Genomic DNA, 19,821 nt, shown 5'->3' on the forward strand with positions numbered 1-19,821 from the left:
ACACTTGCGGCTTAAAGAGATAGTGTGGCCGGAGCGGTTCATGGATGCTGCGTGAGGTGGGCATTTCCTTGGTTATGTGCACAAGTGAGGAATCGTCCGCATCTATAATTGAAGCCAGGAGCTGGTAATCGCCACACGTGAGCCCCCTGTAATAAATAGCAGAAGTGCGAGGTGGACGGAAAAAAAAAGAATTGTAAAAGAAATGAAGAGGCATAGAACGAGAGAGCATCATTGGGGGAAAGAGTGGTCGAGACAGCCCGCTGTGAAAGAGAGAGGTCAGTGCGGTCAGGGGTCCCAGATTGAGTGAGTGGTCGGCACTCATGGAACAGGATCGCTCCCACTGAGGCTTTTAATAGAGTGGGTACGATCGGGGAAAAGTTCGCCAAATCCAAGGGATGACCGAGTGCCAGAAGGAAGACTGGAGGACAACCGACCCCAAGCGGTCAGACAGACCCCGGTGGAGGCAGCCATGACGGGGGTTGGTAGAATGTGGACCGCAGTGGCTGAAGTCTCTCCTGCTGAATATACCTTGGGTGAGCTGGAGAGACTGGGAAGGAGCAGAGCTTGGCTGGTGTGACCCCAATGTTGTCAGCAGGACTTTAGTCTTGTTTTAGCCTTGTTTTAGTCGTCTGGGATTTTTACCTGTTTTAATGGATTATTCATTTAATGACTGCAACACTGCACTATTTATTTGGACACTGTTTTTGGTTTTGTTTTAAATAAAACCACTTTGCGCATTTTGCACCATCCCCTTGCTTCGTTGTCTTCACTGTCTAGCTCATCCAGTTACATTACAGATGGTGTCGGGTTCAAGAGCTCCCAAACTTGAGACGGGATCCTGGAGCAGAACCCGCATCGTCACAGAGAGATACAATGCATTTCATTGCCACGTGCATTGCAAAACACATTCTAGTAGAACGTTAACGCTGAGGTCTACATTGATTACTTAGATTTCAACCCGTTTTAGAGGGGTAGCACAGCTAGTTCAAAATAAAAAGGCAGAGGCACATACATCACTTGTTTTATACATTATTAATATTATGTTGCTTAATATACGTAATGTAATTTTTAAGTACATTTTATTATAAAATAAAAACAATTAAGATTCCAATGTACTGGTAACACTGGTCAATAAAAACTGAGCTTTCTTGAATAAACCAATTTCCCTTGCTGATACGCACATATTCTTTAGCTTTTTAGAGATATTAAAATATTGAGAGCTATTATGGGGTGGTGTTGAGGAAATAAGGGGACAACACACTATGAGAAATTCTCTTACTTCCTCAAAGTAATGTGCTTACACACTGAGCTCAAACAAGCTGCCTGAATCAGCTCTTCTCTATAAATGGAGACCTGACCAATCAGTTACATTCTTGTCTGAGTGCCAGACCTAATAGATGAGGGAGACACTGCCGCGTGTTTACTTTCAGGATGTTGCCCTGCAGGAATGTGGAATGTGTGTCTGCCTCCACAAGAGAAAAACAGAATCCTCCAACAGCAACAGTTCTGACCCCATGCACTTTAGCCTGGAATGAGTCACAGAGATGGGGGAACATGTTAACAGAATATGATGATGAGTACAGCAAACCAGGGGACAACACAAAGGAAAAACTTAACATTTCTCTAATAGATAAAAGGGTTCTTAGTGACTGAATGAAGTCCATCACATGAACTTTAAATTACAAAAAATGTAATTATACTCTTTTATACTGTATATGTTATCTATCCTGGCCAGCACAGTGGCAAAATGGTTAGAACTGCAATGTCACAGCTCCTGTCAGGATTCAAGAAACAAAATATCCATCCATCCATTATCCAACCCGCTATATCCTAACTACAGGGTCACGGGGGTCTGCTGGAGCCAATCCAGCCAACACCGGGCGCAAGGCAAGGAAACAAACCCCGGACAGGGTGCCAACCCACCGCAGGGCGCACACACACAAACACCCACACACCAAGCACACACTAGGGACAATTTGTTTTGCTAAATTGAATGTTCTTATTGATAATGTAACAACTGTCACCATTTTGTAGAAGTGGTTGTTATGATGCTCTGTTGCTAGGCACATGAGACAGGTATGGCATGGCATGGCATTTGATGACTTACTCCTAATCCACACTACTACATTTTTGGATTAAAATGTAGACATTAGTCTCCGTTTTTGCCTTTCATCCACACCAGCCTGGCGTTTTTAACCCTTGTAAACAAACACTTTTGAAAAGGCCCTCTAGAGTTGTATGCTTCTAAAAATCTAGCCTCGGCATTGTAGTGAGATTGGGTGAAATCATGCTGATTTGTTTATGCTTATTATGTAGCCCTTCCCGGATTGGATTCTGAACACTGCAATATTTCATTCCCAGATTGGTCACCCATCATGGAAGAAAAGCATATTCCAACATAGCAGGCATATAGGATTTGCTTTCCATGGCACTTGTTGTGTTATTTACCTGTAAAACATCTAAATTGCATTTTGTACAGTTTGAATGCTGCACTCATGTGCAAAAGGAAAATAATTTACCAGTTGTTACAGTCGTGAGACAAAGTCCATGGCTGACAGCATTACTAGCCCTCTAAGGATCACTGGTTTTGGTAAGATGTCTATGCTGCATGCATGCCCTGTGTAGGCAGATGACCATATCACTGCATTTTCAGTCATTTTAGTCTAGAAAGAGATATTTCCAGAAATGACATGAAAATGCTAGTGTGGATGGAGATTATTTTCATTTAAATACACAATTTTTAAACGAAAACTTTATAGTGTGAACGTTAGCCTTAAAGACTAAGTTTGGTATTTTTCAAACCAAACTTGCTTCTTCACAAATATGGTATATTAGTATTTGCTACGTGAAATTGCATTCTAAGGTTAAGCATTTTCTATACATTTTAAAAAATATTTTGCCCTCCCTGACATTTTACAACGGAGGCTATGGGACAAGAAGCATAGTCGGAAAATAAAAGCTTAAACTTCTACTGAATATGTCCATTTCTCAAGACAAGACAGTTATCGAGCATTGATCCATCTCTTGAGATAACACACACGTTGTAAAATTGCTTGTACATGTCATTTTTGAACAAAAAAACACCAATATCATGAGATTCAGCCATTTTTCAAAGAATACCACCTATGCATGCTCCTTCAGTGCTTGTCCTCCTCCACAATAACCTTTCACCCTGAGATGCATGGTTCCCCTAAAAAGACCAAATCACACTAAACTGTTCGTGCCATGTGCTTAATGACATGTTGATTTAACTCCTTATTTATGTGAGAACTCTTCCCATGAAGGCCACTACTATCACATACAGTAAACAAGTTGGAAACGTATCCTTATCTCAAGAAAAATAGTACTAGGAATATGGGATAAAATGATTATTCCCAGATCCTTTTATTTGTCCCAAACATTTATTGGAAACACGGAATGCATGTTTTCTTATACTGTAGCAAAACTTTTGCCCATCAAAGTGGACATATTCAGTAACTTTAAGCTTTCATTTTCCGGAGGTGCTCTGTGCTCATTAGCCTCTATTATAAAACACCAGTGTGAGCAAAATGTTTTTTAAAACTTATAGAAAATGCTTAACTGTAAAACACAATTTCACATGGCAAACATATATAGGTCATGTTTGTGAAGGAATAACTTTGACTTGAAAAATACCAAACATATCCTTTAAGAGCCAGTTTATACATTGAGAACGTGAATGCACAGGCATGATGGCTGCTACACATTTCCAGTGCTCTTTTGATGCCTCTTCTGAGCATGTCATCAGAAACTAATGTGATGCGTGCGGGATTTGCGTCACCAGCCAAAATATGGGTGGCGTGTATGTACAAGTTTTGGTACGTGACATCAGCATCTTTGTTTACTATCAATATGTGATGGCTGCTCCAACAGGATAAATCTATGTGCTTCGATAGTTGATGAATAGTTCAATGTGGTGAAGCAAATCATCAGACTTAAATGCTGACATGCAAATGTGTTCATGGTGCTTTTTTCATCCATTTCTCGCACAGGCAATACAAGCATAGCATATTTCCTATTGTAATGACACGATACATTTAAGGATCTGTGTCAAGTTTTTTTGCACCTTCACAACAGCATCAGAATGCAAAGCATTTTTATCTTTAACATCTTTCTTCCCTCAGCTCACAACACTGCAACAGTGCAAAACTGGATGTTTTTTTCTGGCCATGATGATTTCTCGCACTGACACCTGGTGAAATCCTCCAGATTTACTTAAAGTATGTGAACAGGTATAGTCAGTACACTGCTTGTGTAGCAGCAGCAGCATCCTCAAGCTCATGCATCGCATAGCGTTAAGTATATCCCCAGCCTAAAGGGTAACCCATATGTGAGAAGGCATCCAAACTTTGCTTATATAAATGAAAAAACTTGTGAAAGACAAGCAATTCTTGAGCAAACCAATTTAAAGAATAGTTTCAGGGTTTAACTACTGCTTGTTTAACAACCTCTACAATACATCCTATCACAACAGTTCTCCTAGTGCGGGGAGCACAAGGGAAATTTGTCAGGCTCCAAAGGGGGCACGACACCTATATAAAAGTGTACTATAGGTATATTGAAAGTGGCCATGTGTTGCATGTTGGTATAATACACATGTCTGGTAACAACCATGAGTGCATTTTACTTAAAACTGGTTGAGAACAATTAGACGTCTCACTTACGTTACATTTCAAAAATATCCAATGACTCATGAAGGTGGCGCTCAAAATAGGGGCTGTGATTTTGAACTGCAAAGATCACAGGTGCTTCTCTTTATAATGAACTAGCAAAATACCCGCAGCGGCGAAGTACTGCCTTAAAATTTTTATTAAGAAGAAAATTAAACCTTTTTAAACTGAGGGAAAATATACCAATAATTATTTGTTAAGGATCTCTTTGTATACCACATTGTCAGTTCGGCCCTCTGGTTGTAATATGACCAAGCTGTGCTCTGATGTTACTCTTGAGCATGCAACGTACAGTTGGCCATGTGAAAAGTAATCTTGTCTGAAATCTCACAGGTTGGATTGCTGCTGTCATAATCGGTTTGAACTTCATGGTTTGTTTCAATTATGACAGTATTTGCAGTATTTGTTGAAGTGACATTCGGCATCTGTCAAGCGTTGTAAGCATACAACCGGTTTCATCAATAACTTCACATCCAGCTTTTGAGAGTTTAAACATTCATAAACAAAGTATCCACTACTGAAATCATCACCTGTGAATCTAAGATGTTTAAGAGGCATTGGTGGTTGTCGAAAGGTGTAAAATATTTGGCCATTTCAGTACACTTGAAAGCGACAACTGAACAATTCAGCAGCAGCCACCAACTCACATGCAGAACCATATGAAGGGCTTAAGCATTTCACTCTTCTAGTGCTCCTGTGTAGTATAATTATCTCCTGTACCGTCATCAGTCCACACCTTGAACCTGTCCCAGTCATTCAATACATAAGACACAATGTTCCTCCGGATATCAAGAGTGAGCCTGATATGGCCGTGCAATATGTAACAAAGAGAATGGAAAAGGTAGGTGCCATCTCCAGGCATGGAAACCACTCGGTAAGTGACAGTTCCTTGACTGATGGTGGTCATCTCGATAGACATGTTAATGGGGGTACGGTTGGAATGATAAAGGAATTGGGTATCTGAACAATGTAAAGTAAGTCTAAAATACCTACACAATAACTATAATCGTAATAAACGAACAATAAAACAGCAGAGAAGCCGTGGATTAAATAAAAAGGCTGTAGTTATCAGCAGGGAGACGTGAATCCCGTGGCAAAGCATGGAAGGGAATGTAGAGAGCGGAGCGAAGGACGGCCTTATATAGGCATGCAGCCAACAACGTGGGAGGCGTTGGGATGGGGGACCCAACGCTGCCTCACACGGTGACTGAGCTGCAGGCTATGGACGTATATATGTACATAAGTAGGATTCAGTTAGCGTTGGGAACCCGCGTACCAAATTTCTTGAAGATGGGCCCATAAGTAACAAAGACCGTTGAAAAGTTCAATATGGCGGCTGACAGTGGCATCTTAGCACTGAAATAAGTACGTACATTGGTTTCAGTTAGCGCAGGGAAGCCGCCTACCAAATTTCGTGAAGATGGGGCCATAAATAAGAAAGTTCAACATGGAGGACGTTGTCGACCATTATGACCGTTACGTGTAGAATTTCGAAATGAAACTTGCTTAACTTTTGTAAGTAAGCTGTAAGGAACGAACCTGCCAAATTTCAGCCTTCTACCTACAAGGGAAGTTGGAGAATTAGTGACGTTGGAAAGTTCAATATGGCGGCCGACAGTGGCGTCATACCACTGAAATAAGTAAGTACATCAGTTTCCGTTAGCGCAGGGAAGCCAAAATTTCGTGAAGATGGGGCCATAAATAAGAAAGATCAACATGGCGGACGTTGTCGACTGTTATGACTGTTACGTGTAGAATTTTGAAATGAAACTTAACTTTTGTAAATAAGCTGTAAGGATTAAGCCTGCCAAATTTCAGCCTTCTACCTACACGGGAAGTTGGAGAATTAGTGATGAGTGAGTGAGTGAGTGAGTGAGTGAGTGAGTGAGTCAGTAAGGGCTTTGCCTTTTATTAGTATAGATCATCTGTAGTTGAAACAGCTCCTAATAATACCCTATTAGACATATAAATAAAAATAAACATAACCTGTTTAAAAATAAACATAACCTAGCAACAAATCTTTCTGTAACACCAGATAATACATTGAAATTCAACAGCCTCAGTAAATGTGAATGATATGTTGTTGAAAGTGCTGTTTTACAACGATAGTGTAGGAGTTGAGGTAAGCTTGAAAGAATTGCCAGGTATGCATGTGAAGAAATGAACTGCAAAATATGCATTTGAACTAAACGGTATGTCACACTCCATCAAAATGACTGCCGTTAAGACAGCTGATAACAAAGAGCCCCAGGAGATGCAGATTTCAGTACTCAAAACAGCCAAATCAACAAATCTGCCTAACAACACCAATAAAATCAGTAAGAAGGTTGCACAGCATCCATCTTCTGATTGCATGTCTAAACGAATAACTAAAGACATTTAACGTTACTGACTAATCATTTTAACACGCTGTATATCCTTAGACCACAACGCGTATCTAAACTCTGTTTGCTGTTGTTATGTCGTATAGTGATGTCATCGCTAAAATGACAGAAAGATACCATAACAGACAGAGACATGTGGAGCCCCGTAGCTGAGGTGGTCTATGTGTGTTTGCATGCATCTGTCTGTCTCTACTATCACAGCGCACATTATGATGTGCAAATTAATTTTTAAACTTCAGTTGCCTTGTACTACTGAGCTACAGGATTGACAACAGCAGTTTTAACTTTTTATTTTCTCTCAGTGGCAAGTCTTTTATTCAGTATCTTTTGACCTTTCCCTGAAACCCTGATGATGGTTTAAAATGCACGGACCTGAGAAATTGTGGGCAGGTGCTTTAAGAAAAAGCCCTATGGGTGTAGCCTTTGCAGTGCAGGATTTCATTGTTATTCACTTCACACATTTTTACAGGTTTTCCCCAGATGTGTAATTTTGTTTGAGAATCACTTCTGATCTCAAGACACTACATGTTGGTAGGACATTTAAGTAAGAATTTCACGCCAACTACTAATGGTAGTAGAATGTAACAGCACATAATCTCCATAGCACTTTTTAATATCAATACACAGACATTGTAAAGATGATGACCAAATCAACAGGAAGATAACATTTCACCTTTAAGTGTCATAGCAGATCAACTGGGAGTGGCAAATTGTGAAGTCAGAGGTATTGTGATAAGAATAAGAACTCATTAGAAGAGAGAGTGAAAAAATGAAAATATCCAGCTAATTTTCTGCAGTACAGATTTATGTGATTGGCTACTGAAGGTGAGATCTATCAACAGTGAGTTTTCTGGTCAGAAGTCCGCACCCATGACAGCCTGGAATCTGTTAAAACAGAAGCGACATTTAGAAACCAAGCAACCCACACACGTTAAGAAAACATTCAAGTTTTTCCTTAGTAGAGAAGACGAGTTAAATGATCAGCAGGAAATCAAAACTAAGGAAAATAAAACTCTGGATAAAGCAGAAAGGGTATTATAGGTGCCAACAGCCTCACACAACTTTTAAGAGCCTCCTTTCTCCCATTGCTGCTGCAGTGACTAAGGTTGTATATGGTGATAAATTTGCTTTCCAGATTGAATGCTTTCTGAAGCTAGAATTGTGTGACACATCATTGTCATGGCCTAAGACATTAACGGTTAGTAGACTGAATGTTCCTTGCAGAGTGAAAATCCTAATCAACAGATATAATTGAGTCAGATCAGCTACTTCTATTTGTGACATAATGGGAATTGTAGTAAGCATGAAGAAACGTGTACTCACCAGGAAATACTGATGAATCCATGTATTTGTACAGGCTGAATCAGGTAAACTGTTGCTGTCTGTACTGAAAGTTTAAGTGCAATAATGGGAAACAAAAAGGAGTGAAGACAAGAGATCTTAAAGTAGAACCCCATATTGATTTTACACATTGTTTGATATGCAGGAAAGCCCTGCCTGTAAATTCTTGAATGAAGCGCTGACAGCTATAAGATTTGAGAGCCATGTAAATGCATGCTCCATCAATTCAAGACTAGTAGGTGTTTTTTTGGCAAAGAATGAGGTCCTCTTTCCTAAGATCGACAACCAATTCTTTATATTTTCTGATGTTAAAAGAGAACTTACTAACATGGCAGCAGACTACCGGGTCATTTACCTCTGCCCCTAGGAGCAGACTCATAGGTTGCTAGTGAACATGTTGCCTTAGTACTGTAGTATTAGTAGCAGCAAGAAGATCAAATTAGAACTGAATAAGAGTGGAACCATGTATATGGAGATATGGGTGGAAGTTAAAGACAAGTGTATTTAAGACTGAAGCCATGATGCGCTGCTTCATACAAAGATTTCAGGGAATCTGGAACAAACTACCTTGCAGTCATATGGTTAAGTGGGACCTTTCACAAATGTTAAGAAGTTTTTGGATGAGATATTGGGATGGCAGAACTATTAGCTAACCAAATGAGCCCGATGAACAGAAATGCCTCCTCTTGTTCATCAGACTTTTATGTTCTTATGTCTAGCCGCACAGTCAGGGGATAAACAGAAAGCAAAGCAGGGGTTAAACATACACTGCAAAGAGAGTTCAGTTCCTTTATTCAGGCTCAGCATGGAAGAGAGACTGATGCAGATTTTCACAGATCTGAATATGTCAACAAGGAAAAGACAGAGAAGTGCTGAGATCATGGACTGTAATCTTCATGATTGGTTTTAATTAACTATCGAACATCCATCCATTCATCTCTAGTATGACTAGACTTGGTCTCTTAATTCAAAAGGCTTTAATTACTGTACCTGTTTCTTATTATTGATGAAATAAGCAGAAATGATGCTACAGTTGACACAATGAAGGTCATGTCATTTTTCTAACTTTTTTAATCCAGACCATGGTCACGGGGTAGGGGTACTGAAACATATCCCAGCCAGCATATGGTGCAAAGCAGAAACAATGGACAGGGTGCCAGTCCATAGCAGGGCATTGTGACGATGCGGGTTCTGCTCCATGCTCCCATCGCTGTTCGGTAGCCCTTGAACCTAACACCGTCGGTAATGTCACCGATGAGCTAGACAATTGAGCAAGGGCATGGCATAAATGTGCAAAGTGCTTTTATTAAAAGAGTCAACAAAAACAGTGTTCAATAAATAGTGCAGTGATTCAAAGTTCAAATAAATAAATAATCCATAAAAGAAATGTGGAGATTAAAAAAAACAATAAATAGAACAATCCTTTAAAAACTAGGTTAAAATGTTCCTTAGGAAGCAGTCTTCTAAAAGCAACAATAAGCACCGTGCTGTTCTCCGCTAGCATCTCACCTGCTTCTCCCGACTAGGCTTTGCAGCAGGTGAGACGCTCTCTGCAGCTGCCCTTTTCAACTCACACACAGGTCTGGAGACCTCCCGATCCTGGCTTTGGTCTGGCACTCATCCCAGGCCTGAGACTTGGACTCCTTAGTCTCCAGGACGCTCACACCAAGGACTGTAACACCAAGCCTCGCGACTCCTGCTGCCTTTCCGGCCTTCTGCGGCCAGTCGCCTTCCCCTGGTCACTCCCACTACCTGCTCGCTCAGCGGGAGCAACTTCCAACTCCAACGCCTGGGTGTAGGCCTAACACCCAGGCCCTCGCTGCTGCCCGCGAGCGCTCGGTTGCTCACCACACACTCCGTGTGTCTCTCTCTCTCGCACAGACCTGCTTCCTCTCTTACTCCCTGTAACCTCCGTCCTTTTCTTTCTCTCTTTTCCCGATCTTTTTCTCTCTTCTCTGATTTTTTTCTTTTCCTTCCTCTCCCAACTGACTCACGCTTCTTTATATTGCGAGGGGCCATAGCAGCTGCAGCACATTAGCCACGGGAACAATCACGGATGTGGGCAGTTCCTCACCTGTGCACACGGTGAGAAACGCCCACACCGCAGATCGCCCCGCGGCTTGCTACGACCACTACGCCCCCTCATGAAGCCGCCTCGAGTGCGGTGATTATTTATTTAAAAACAAACGGCCTTTGCTCAGCGAGCTGTGGACCCATAACACCACAGGCATACTCATATAAACACACCCAACACCCATTACGGCCAATTTAGCATTGCCAAATCACTTGCACGTCTTTGGACTGTTGAAGCAAACTAGAGAATCTGGAGGAAGGCCATGCAGACACGGGGAGAACATACAAACTCCACACAGGGGCGACCACAGATGCTAACCCTGGTCTCCATATGACAAGGCAGCAGTGCCACCACTGTGCAATTGGGCTGCCCACAAAATGAATGCATACATAGTAAAATAACAGCCTGTTTAAGTGAAACAGAAGTCCTGGTAAAAGCAGAAATTAAAATATGAAGCCACTGCTGCTCTCAGTGACTAAGGTTGAGCTCTGAGATGAATGAGATAGAATATGTAATTTGTAACAATACATTAGCTAAATGCTTTTCTTTAGATGTATTTTTCTTGTTTGAAAAATTCTTATCTATTTTTACATTTCAGAAACTCTGTTTAAGTACCTATTCTACTAGCAACATTTTACTCCATTCATATCCTGTTAGTGCACATATAGTGGCAAGAAAAAGTATGTGAAGATTTGGAATGACCTGGGGCCTCATGTATAAATGGTGCATATGCACAAAAATGTTGCATAAACCCGTTTCCATTTTCAAATCGCGATGTATAAAACCTAAACTTGGCGTAAAGCCACATACATTTCCACGGTAGCTCCAAATTTGGAGTACGCAAGTTCTCTGCTAGGTTTTGCAAACTGGCGGCACCCAGCGTCAAAGCAGTGTTACTGTTCCAGTGTGGTTTCCCTTTCTTTTTTAGATCCACATCGCTGATGCGGCTTTATACTGTAAATACACTGAAATTAACTGCATACTGTTTATTAGTTTAATGCATCTGATTGTAATTAACCTGTAACAATATAATGGTCCAAAGAATGGTCAAACTATTCTAAATACCATAGCTGCTTTAGCTTTGTTCCTCTCCCTGCACCCTTTTTCTTCTTCTTTTAACTGCTCCTGTTAGGGGTTGCCACAGCGGATCATCTTTTTCCATATTACTCTCACTGCACCACTCGGAGTATTTATATCACTGTATCTGAGTGTGAATCATAGCTGTACAGCAGCTGATCGACAAGAGAATTATAGGTATACAGCATCAAGCACATGCTGCCTCAGCCATGCTGTCTATTGAACTGCTCTCACACGGCAAACGCTTCAGAGTCTTTCCTCGCAGTTCAGAAACAGTTTCATCCCAAGAACTCTAAATGCACTCCATCAGTCCATCAAGTGCTCCTTGTAGAACTGTCTGTACTTATAAGTACAATTACCTCACTGTAAACTTGCGATACAGTTATAATATTGCACAACCTGAGCCACTTTATAATTTACATATGATGACAATATAATTTTTAAGATGAAATGCAGCAAAATATGTTTATTATATTATACAGATAAAATTTTAACTTCATTTAAATAATCTATATTGTGAATAAATAAACATGTGAGGACACATTGTCACAGGGCTAGCAAGGAGCTGGCGCTCCGTTCACGATTGTTCCTGCCTCGTGCTGTATTCTTGCTGGTGCTGGTGTGACACTGGAAGGATAGATGGATAGAATAATTACACATGTACTATGAAGATATTTCAATGTTCCTTAAAAGCTTTGAAGAATCGGCTTCCTAAGCTTACAGATGGCTTAACGTCTATTAAAGAGCTGATTGTGTGGCAATTGGTTACTTGGAGAAAGAAAAGGAAGGACAGGAATTGGAGGTTAGTACGTTTGAAAGAGACAGTACTGCTGCAATAAATTATGTCATCAAAGGTGCATGCATGGTGCAGCAAGCATCTTACGTGAGACATGAACAATCACTGTGCCACCATGTTCCCATGTTTAATAACATACTTTAACTCCTATCATCATGAAAATGATATCAAATATACATCTCAGTATTTTAATTATTCAGAGAGCTGTAATATCACGAATGTAATGGATTCTATGTCCTGTCAGAGGAAGAGAAAGCCCGTTTAAGAAGCATGTAGTGATTCACACACATAGAGCACAAAGAAGATCAAATACAAAACAAAGCATTTAACGTGTTACATTAGTTATGATGGGATTTGAGAAACTACTAAATTAAACGATTTTAAGATGAAGTTCATGATGTTCTACTTTAATGACAAAATAAACTATGTGATTGAAGTGGAAATTTAGAGATTAAAGTTGACATTTCATGCTTTTTTCCCCATTGTGTGCCTATTTTTTTTCTCTGTACATTAATAAGCTTACATATGACACTCAGACAGTGGGCTACGCCTCGCCATTTCACAGAGACTTTGATATCTGACAACTTCTTTTTTATTTCAGGCACTGTGCGACTTTGTGAACATGAGCTTTCGAGTTTCTCCGATACTCTGTGTCACTCGATCAACTTCCTTTTGTTGTTTATACCACTGTTTAAACCAACAAATAGTACGTTTTTCCTTGCCTCCACTTGGTATTTGCTGAAATTCTTCTATATCCCCCCGTGCTTTTGCCATTGCCTTTTCACAGAACGCTGAGCTTAAGGGCTATTTATATTGATTTGCATATTCAAAGAGGCATAATTCTGGGAGGAGACGGGGCGGGACAGCAGGCGTGTACATGTGCGTTACTTTTCATACTGACCGAGTTTTATGTAGCGGAAGAACGTGGAAGTTGGCGTTCGCACAGATTTATGCATCTGGATTTTTTTGTGCGTACGTACATTTCCGCTCTTGTCCATATGTCATGTTATAGTGTGAATTCTTTGCACGGTGTTATGCATGAAGCCCCTGGTCTTCTGCATTAATTTGTCATAAAATGTGATCTGACCTTCATTAAAATCACAACTATTGACAAACACAATATGCTTAGTCTAATAACACATTCAACATTAATCTTTCATGTCTTTATTGAACTCACCCATCAAACATTCATTGTGTTCTGTGGAAAAAGCATGTGAACCCATGGATTTAATAACTGGTCAAACCTCAATTGACAGCAGTAACCTCAAAGAAGCATTTTAGTTAGCTGCAGATCAGACCTGCACACTGTTCAAGGGTAATTTTGGACCATTCTTCATTGCTGTTATTCTTTGAATGTCTGTTGTGAAAAGCTCTATAGCTGTGATTCCACACCATCTCTTTTTTGTTAAGGTCTTGGTTCTGATTGGATGGCTCAAAAAGCAGGATTTTCTTTTTATGGAGCTTTTCTGTATATTTAATTTGATGTTAAGGGTCATTGTCAAACTGCATCACCCAGCTTTTACTGAGCTTCAGCTGCTCGATAGACATTCTGACATTATCATATAGGAGTCTTTGATGTACTTGGGAAATAATTTTTCCCTTGATGATGACAAGCTGTCTAGGCCCTGAGTCAGCAAAAAAGCCCCAAATCATAATGCTAATTCTATCATACTTTACATTTGGGATGATGTTTTCTTGTTGGCATGCGATGCCCTTTTCACCCCATACATACTGCTGTGCATTCTTCTCAAACAGCTGTTAGTTTTATCAGTACACAAAATATTTTTCCAATGGCACAATGCAGTGTCAAGATGGTATTTGGCATATATTAGACATGCAGATGTTCTTTATTGGGAGCAGTGGCTCCCACCTTGAAGTCATGTCATGAACACCATGTCTGTTCAATGCTTATGACTTGTATTGAAATAGTTGAACATTTGGCTTCTGCTGCTGACATAAAAGCAACTACTACTAAATCCAAATGTAAAGTGCTTGGAGACAAACTAGCTGTGGAGGAAGACAGATATAGAAGAAATAATATCAGAATTGAAGGTCTTCCTGAAAATGGTGAGTAAGCCCAAACCCAGTGAAATTCATCACTGAACTATTCTCTCAAATAATTGGAGAGGACTTCAAATCAGCAGCTTACTGCATACGTGTATCGAAAGCCTCAAAACCTTGAGGCATCATTGTGCGTTTCAAAGAATTACAGACTAACATGAATCTGGTGGTGTTTCTCAGACTGAAACAAGAGATTATATTTGAAAATAAACACATTCGCATTTTCGCTGATTTTTCATCTTCACCAGCTGCTAAATGTGCTGCATTTTACAGAATTAAACAGTGCTTATTCAAAGCCAAACTTAGATACAGCCTCTTGTATCCTGCTAAACTGAGATTGGACATTTAAGGCAAGTTCCACATTTCTAGTTCTCCAGATGAAGCAGAAAAAGAGCTAAAAAAATTGATCCTGACACTTTTTGAAATATGATTGTGATTCACATCATGTCCTGGCAATGCAAAGAAGACTTTACCTGCAATTTTGCCTATTTGCAGTGAGACTTTTGCTGTAATTATACATTTTATTTCCTTCCCTGCTACTTTAACATTTTAATTACAATTATAATTATATTTGTATGTGTGTAATTAAATATATATATGTATATAAATATATTTAACATACCTGTATATGCATATGTATGTATATGTATACTGTATGTATACATTATATATATATATTTAACATCACACAATTGGTTTATTGTATTAGGATTGCACTATCATACGTTATCTGCATCTCCATCGGTACTGTTTAACAACATAACCTGGGATTATTTTTTCGAGCCTGTTCAAGATTATATTCTAGGTTTATATTATTTGGACTGTACTGCCGATAGATATCTCTACTCTGTTCCTTATACACTGCTTCTTGGGGGATTGTTTTAATAATAATAATAATAATACATTTTATTTATTCGTTGGCACCTTTCTAAACACTCAAGGACACTGAACAATAGATAAAACACACATTATAAACAAAACTAAAATACAAAAATTAAAATCAAACAGAGCAATTGTAATCAAAGAGAAAATGCAGTCTTAAACATCCATCCATCCATCCATTATCCAACCCGCTATATCCTAACTACAGGGTCACGGGAGTCTGCTGTAGCCAATCCCAGCCAACACAGGGCGCAAGGCAGGAAACAAACCCCGGGCAGGGCGCCAGCCCACCACAGCAGTCTTAAACAAATGAGTTTTAAGTTTAGATTTGTAAAGTGAGAATGATTAAATATTTCTAAGCTCAGATGGTGTTCTGTGTATTATACTGTATTGTATTGATCCCCTTCTTTTTGACACCCACTGCACGCCCAACCTACCAGGAAAGGGGTCTCTCTTTGAACTGCCTTTCCCAAGGTTTCTTCCATTTTTTTTCCCTACAAGAGTTTTTTTTGGGGGTTTTTTCTTGTCTTCTTAGAGAGTCAAGGCTGGGGGGCTGTTAAAGCCCATTGTGGCACTTCTTGTGTGATGTTGGGCTATACAAAAAATTAATTGTATTGTATTGTATTGTATGGTATTGAGTTCTAAAACTAGGAAGCAGAGCAACTGAAAGCTCTGCTTCCCATGGTGGTAAGACAGATGAAGGGGATGGTCAAGTGGATGGAGGAAGAAGATCTAAGGGTAAAGGAGGGACTGGCAACATGGAGGAGGTCAGACAGATATGGAGGGGCAAGGTTGTGGATAGCCTTAAAAGTTAACAGAAGAATTTTGAATTGAATGCGGAACTTAACTGGAAGCCAGTGAAGCTGCTGCAAGATGGGAGTGATATGGTGAATAGAGGGGGTTCTAGTAATGATGCGGGCAGCTGAATTCTGGACCAGTTGAAGCTTATAAAGAGATTTACAAGAAAGACCAAAGAAATGGGAATTGCAATAATCCAGACAAGAGGTGACCAGGCTATGAACAAGGATAGCAGTGGTGTGGGGAGTGAGGGAGGGGCGAATACGATTAATGTTACGCAAGTGTTCTGGGCATGCCCTGTCTCTAGCCATGTTAGAGGACTGGGACTTAATGAAGTGTGGTCTAGCCTCACTCGGGGAGACAAAATTGGGAGGTGGGGGGTCTGGGGGAGGAAAGAAAGAGAGCAAGCTAGTTCTGATCTATCCTTTCGATCCCCACAATTGTAAGTGCCAATGTTGTATGTCTGGTACACTCATGAACAGAGATGTTAACCTGTTCCAATAATTACTTCAAGCATTTAGCTGTTACTCATGGGTGCTTTTTTTACTTCACTGACCATTCTGTGTGGTGCCTTTCAAGTCATTTCTACTGGGAGAGTAACCACGGTACTAAATTGTCTTCATTTATGCACAGTTTGTCTGACTGTGGACTGATCGGTCTTTGAAATGACTTTGTAATCAACAATCCTTGCTCACAGATCTTCTGAAATCTCTTTTTTGCAAGGCATGCTTCACATTATCAACTGTTTCTTGTGAATGACAAACTGAAAATGTCTTTTTTTAAAGGTCAAAGTATCTCTAAGCCACACCTCCAATATTATTTCATTGGTTTGACTCCAGGTTTGGTAACTCCTGACTCCAATTAGCTTTTGTTGAGGTCATCAGCCTAGGAGTTCACACACCTGTGAATGTTTAAATGATGTATCCAATACATATAAGAACAATAAAATAATTCACATGTTATTTACTAAAACAGATTGTGTTTGTTCATTATTGTAAGACAAATTTTAAGAAATTTTATACATAAATTCCATTTCTTCCAAAGGATTCACATACTTTTTCTTGCCACTGCATACTGTATGCATGACATGTCATGCCCTTTTTTAAAGATCTAAAGAAATTAATATTTCTTCTGCAAAATGTGTTTGTGCTTATAATCCTAATGAGACAGTATGAAAACAAACCTTTTTTGATTAGCAGACAACAGGACATACATTTAATTAGTGTGGACAGTGAGAGGGAGAAGCAGCTGACAGTGCTCAATTTAGAGCTTGTGTGTGTTGGCTCAGCTTGTTAGCAGAGCTTCTCATTGTTTCTGCACTTATAAACGTGAAATGATCCTTTATCTTAATAGACCACTGTTGTTAAGATGTTTGATTTGTTGGCAACCAGACAATAGCTCCATTTGACCTATGATGGACACCAAAGCCAGTTATTTTGTGGCAGTAGTAACAAGAATAAGTGTAATTTGGGATCATAGTAGATACTTGGATAAAGAAGCACAGCAAATGTGGAATTATTGGCAAACAACACCGCATGCATTCCAGAGACAGTACTTACTAACAGAAAGAAAGGCATGGAGACAGGCTGGCTAACAGCTGAAAGGTATGACAAGGCAGAGTTGCATGGGATTAGAACTTAAAAAGGGCCTTTTACTGGATGAGTCAGGGAAAAAGGAACTCACGTGGCATTATAGATTTTCCGTCAAAAGCGCATTCAGATGCAACTCAGTAGTGCTCTTTACTTCAAGAAATCCTTACACCCCCCCTTTAAGTATCCTCTTTATCCTTTACCGCTGATCATAACCAACGAATGTGTGACAGCTGACAAATGCTTGTCATTTTCTTCTTCATTTTCCCCCAATTTATTTTATTCTTGAGGGTGCAGAGTGAAGCAGCACGACTCTGTTTTTTTTAAATGTGGTTAAATATTTTTAAAAAGCTAAACAGATGATCCCGTAACCTCTGGAACCACTCCTTTGTGGTGGGCTGTCAGGAAGTTCGCCTCAAGCCATTTTCAAGCAATAACATAATTACAGAAACAAAAAGCACAAAGCTCGGATACAGCAGCCCCCAACGAAACAGTGGATGTCGAGTTTCTGACGTCTCGGGGGTTCATCACTTTTTAAAGATTTTGTCTTTTAGTAGAGTTACAAAATTACAAATACGTCTCTGATTTCTGTGGTTCTTTTCCACGTAACGTCAAAAATGAATTTTCGTTACACACCGCGGATCACAGCGCCCCCAGCCCATCCAGCAGTACATATCGTATTCCTGAGCCCAGTTTTCATCTTAAGCTATGCATGTCGGCGAATCTATGCTGCGACTTTAAAAAATGCTGCTTTGCTGTCCTTCGACAGCTACCAATTGCTGGCCCGGAGTCGTCACTTTATAGAGCCTTATTGTCACTCCGAAAGTCCCGTTACCTTTCTTTTCTGTTTCTGAAAATGCAACTAAGGCGTGGCTTCCATCATAATTACGAGCTTCCATTTCAACAATGACACAAACTTAATCGCCAAAGCGAACCTCATAAACCACAGGACGGCTAAAATAATTACTTTTCCAATTAATGTGTATATGTATTCAATTTTAATGAAAACCACACATTTGAAAGAGCTTTAACCGTTGTATAAATCACAGCAACTGCGTCAACAGTAAAGAAAAAAGTATTTTCCTTGTTTCTTATCTGCTCTCTAATAATGAAGCCGTACCTTCGAGTGGTGATGTCCCTTCAATAAGCTCAATTCGTGATTTTTTTTTCCGCCACTTGACAAATTTGAAGAACGTCTAGTAGGTGCTCACTTGCGCACGCGCACCAAGTCTTGCCTCGCTGCAGAACGTCGCCGCGGGTTCATACCAGCCTTCCAGCAGCCCCGAAATATTAGAATATGGGCGTGGTATCTGACAAACACTGTAATGTAGGCGGAGAAGCGGCTGCAACTTCAGTAACCAATCATCTTCAGGGATTACTGCCTATGGCCACATTTGTTTACCGTTGATTGAAGGGGCAGCCAAAAATCTCGTTTTCAGCTTAATATAAAATTAAGTTCATCTTTACTGTCATTCGAAAGAGTTTTTCACCACATAGGTAAGGATTGTACAGCTAAAGTAATGTATTGCCGTGAAAAACAATGTACCAAAGAAAATGGTTTATACACTGCATACTTGTTGAAGTGGTATTATTCCTCCTTTATTTCTGTAGATCTCATTTATTAAAGGACCGCTAGCAGCCAGATCAAATGTGTGAAAGAATCCACCCTGGTTCATTGTACTATTTTAACAATAACTGAACTTTGGAGTACCTGATGATAACTCAGAAACATGTAAGGAACATAAAAATGCCAGATAGACGGTGCTTGGCCTAGGTGCAAAACACCAAGCCAGTCAATTTCAGTCACTTACCATATGCGGTTGTATGTGGTTAAGCAGGCAAAACAGAAGTGTCCCTGAAATTTGTTGTTGGTTGAAGCAGCCATCCATTTTCTAACCCTATTTTACAGTCGGGGAAATAGGTTTTCAACATGTCAACAATTTTCTCTTTAAACATATTTCCGATGCAGCTGTGCATTATATGTAGACCATACATTGGTAATAATCCAATAAAACAACACAGCCAAAGAAATCATAATATTCCAACCGACAAAAAAGTTACATGTGATAATGTGGAGTGACACAGAAAAATGTATTCAATACGTTAACTGAAATTTTCATTTTGGTTGGAG

At 39.8% G+C, this 19,821-nt stretch overlaps 1 protein-coding gene across 1 annotated transcript in view; it reads right to left on the minus strand.

The window, feature by feature from the left end:
- The window catches only part of LOC120516974 (calpain-1 catalytic subunit-like), a 102,997-nt gene extending 84,028 nt beyond the window's left edge, over positions 1–18,969 (minus strand). The window contains exon 1 of the mRNA XM_039739015.1: positions 18,811–18,969. The gene's annotated coding sequence lies outside the window, so the exon portion shown is untranslated. The remainder of the gene's footprint in view (positions 1–18,810) is intronic.
- Between the last annotated feature and the right edge of the window lie 852 nt (positions 18,970–19,821).

The sequence above is a fragment of the Polypterus senegalus genome, chromosome 16 (genome assembly GCF_016835505.1).
Source record: "Polypterus senegalus isolate Bchr_013 chromosome 16, ASM1683550v1, whole genome shotgun sequence".
Lineage (NCBI taxonomy): Eukaryota > Metazoa > Chordata > Cladistia > Polypteriformes > Polypteridae > Polypterus > Polypterus senegalus.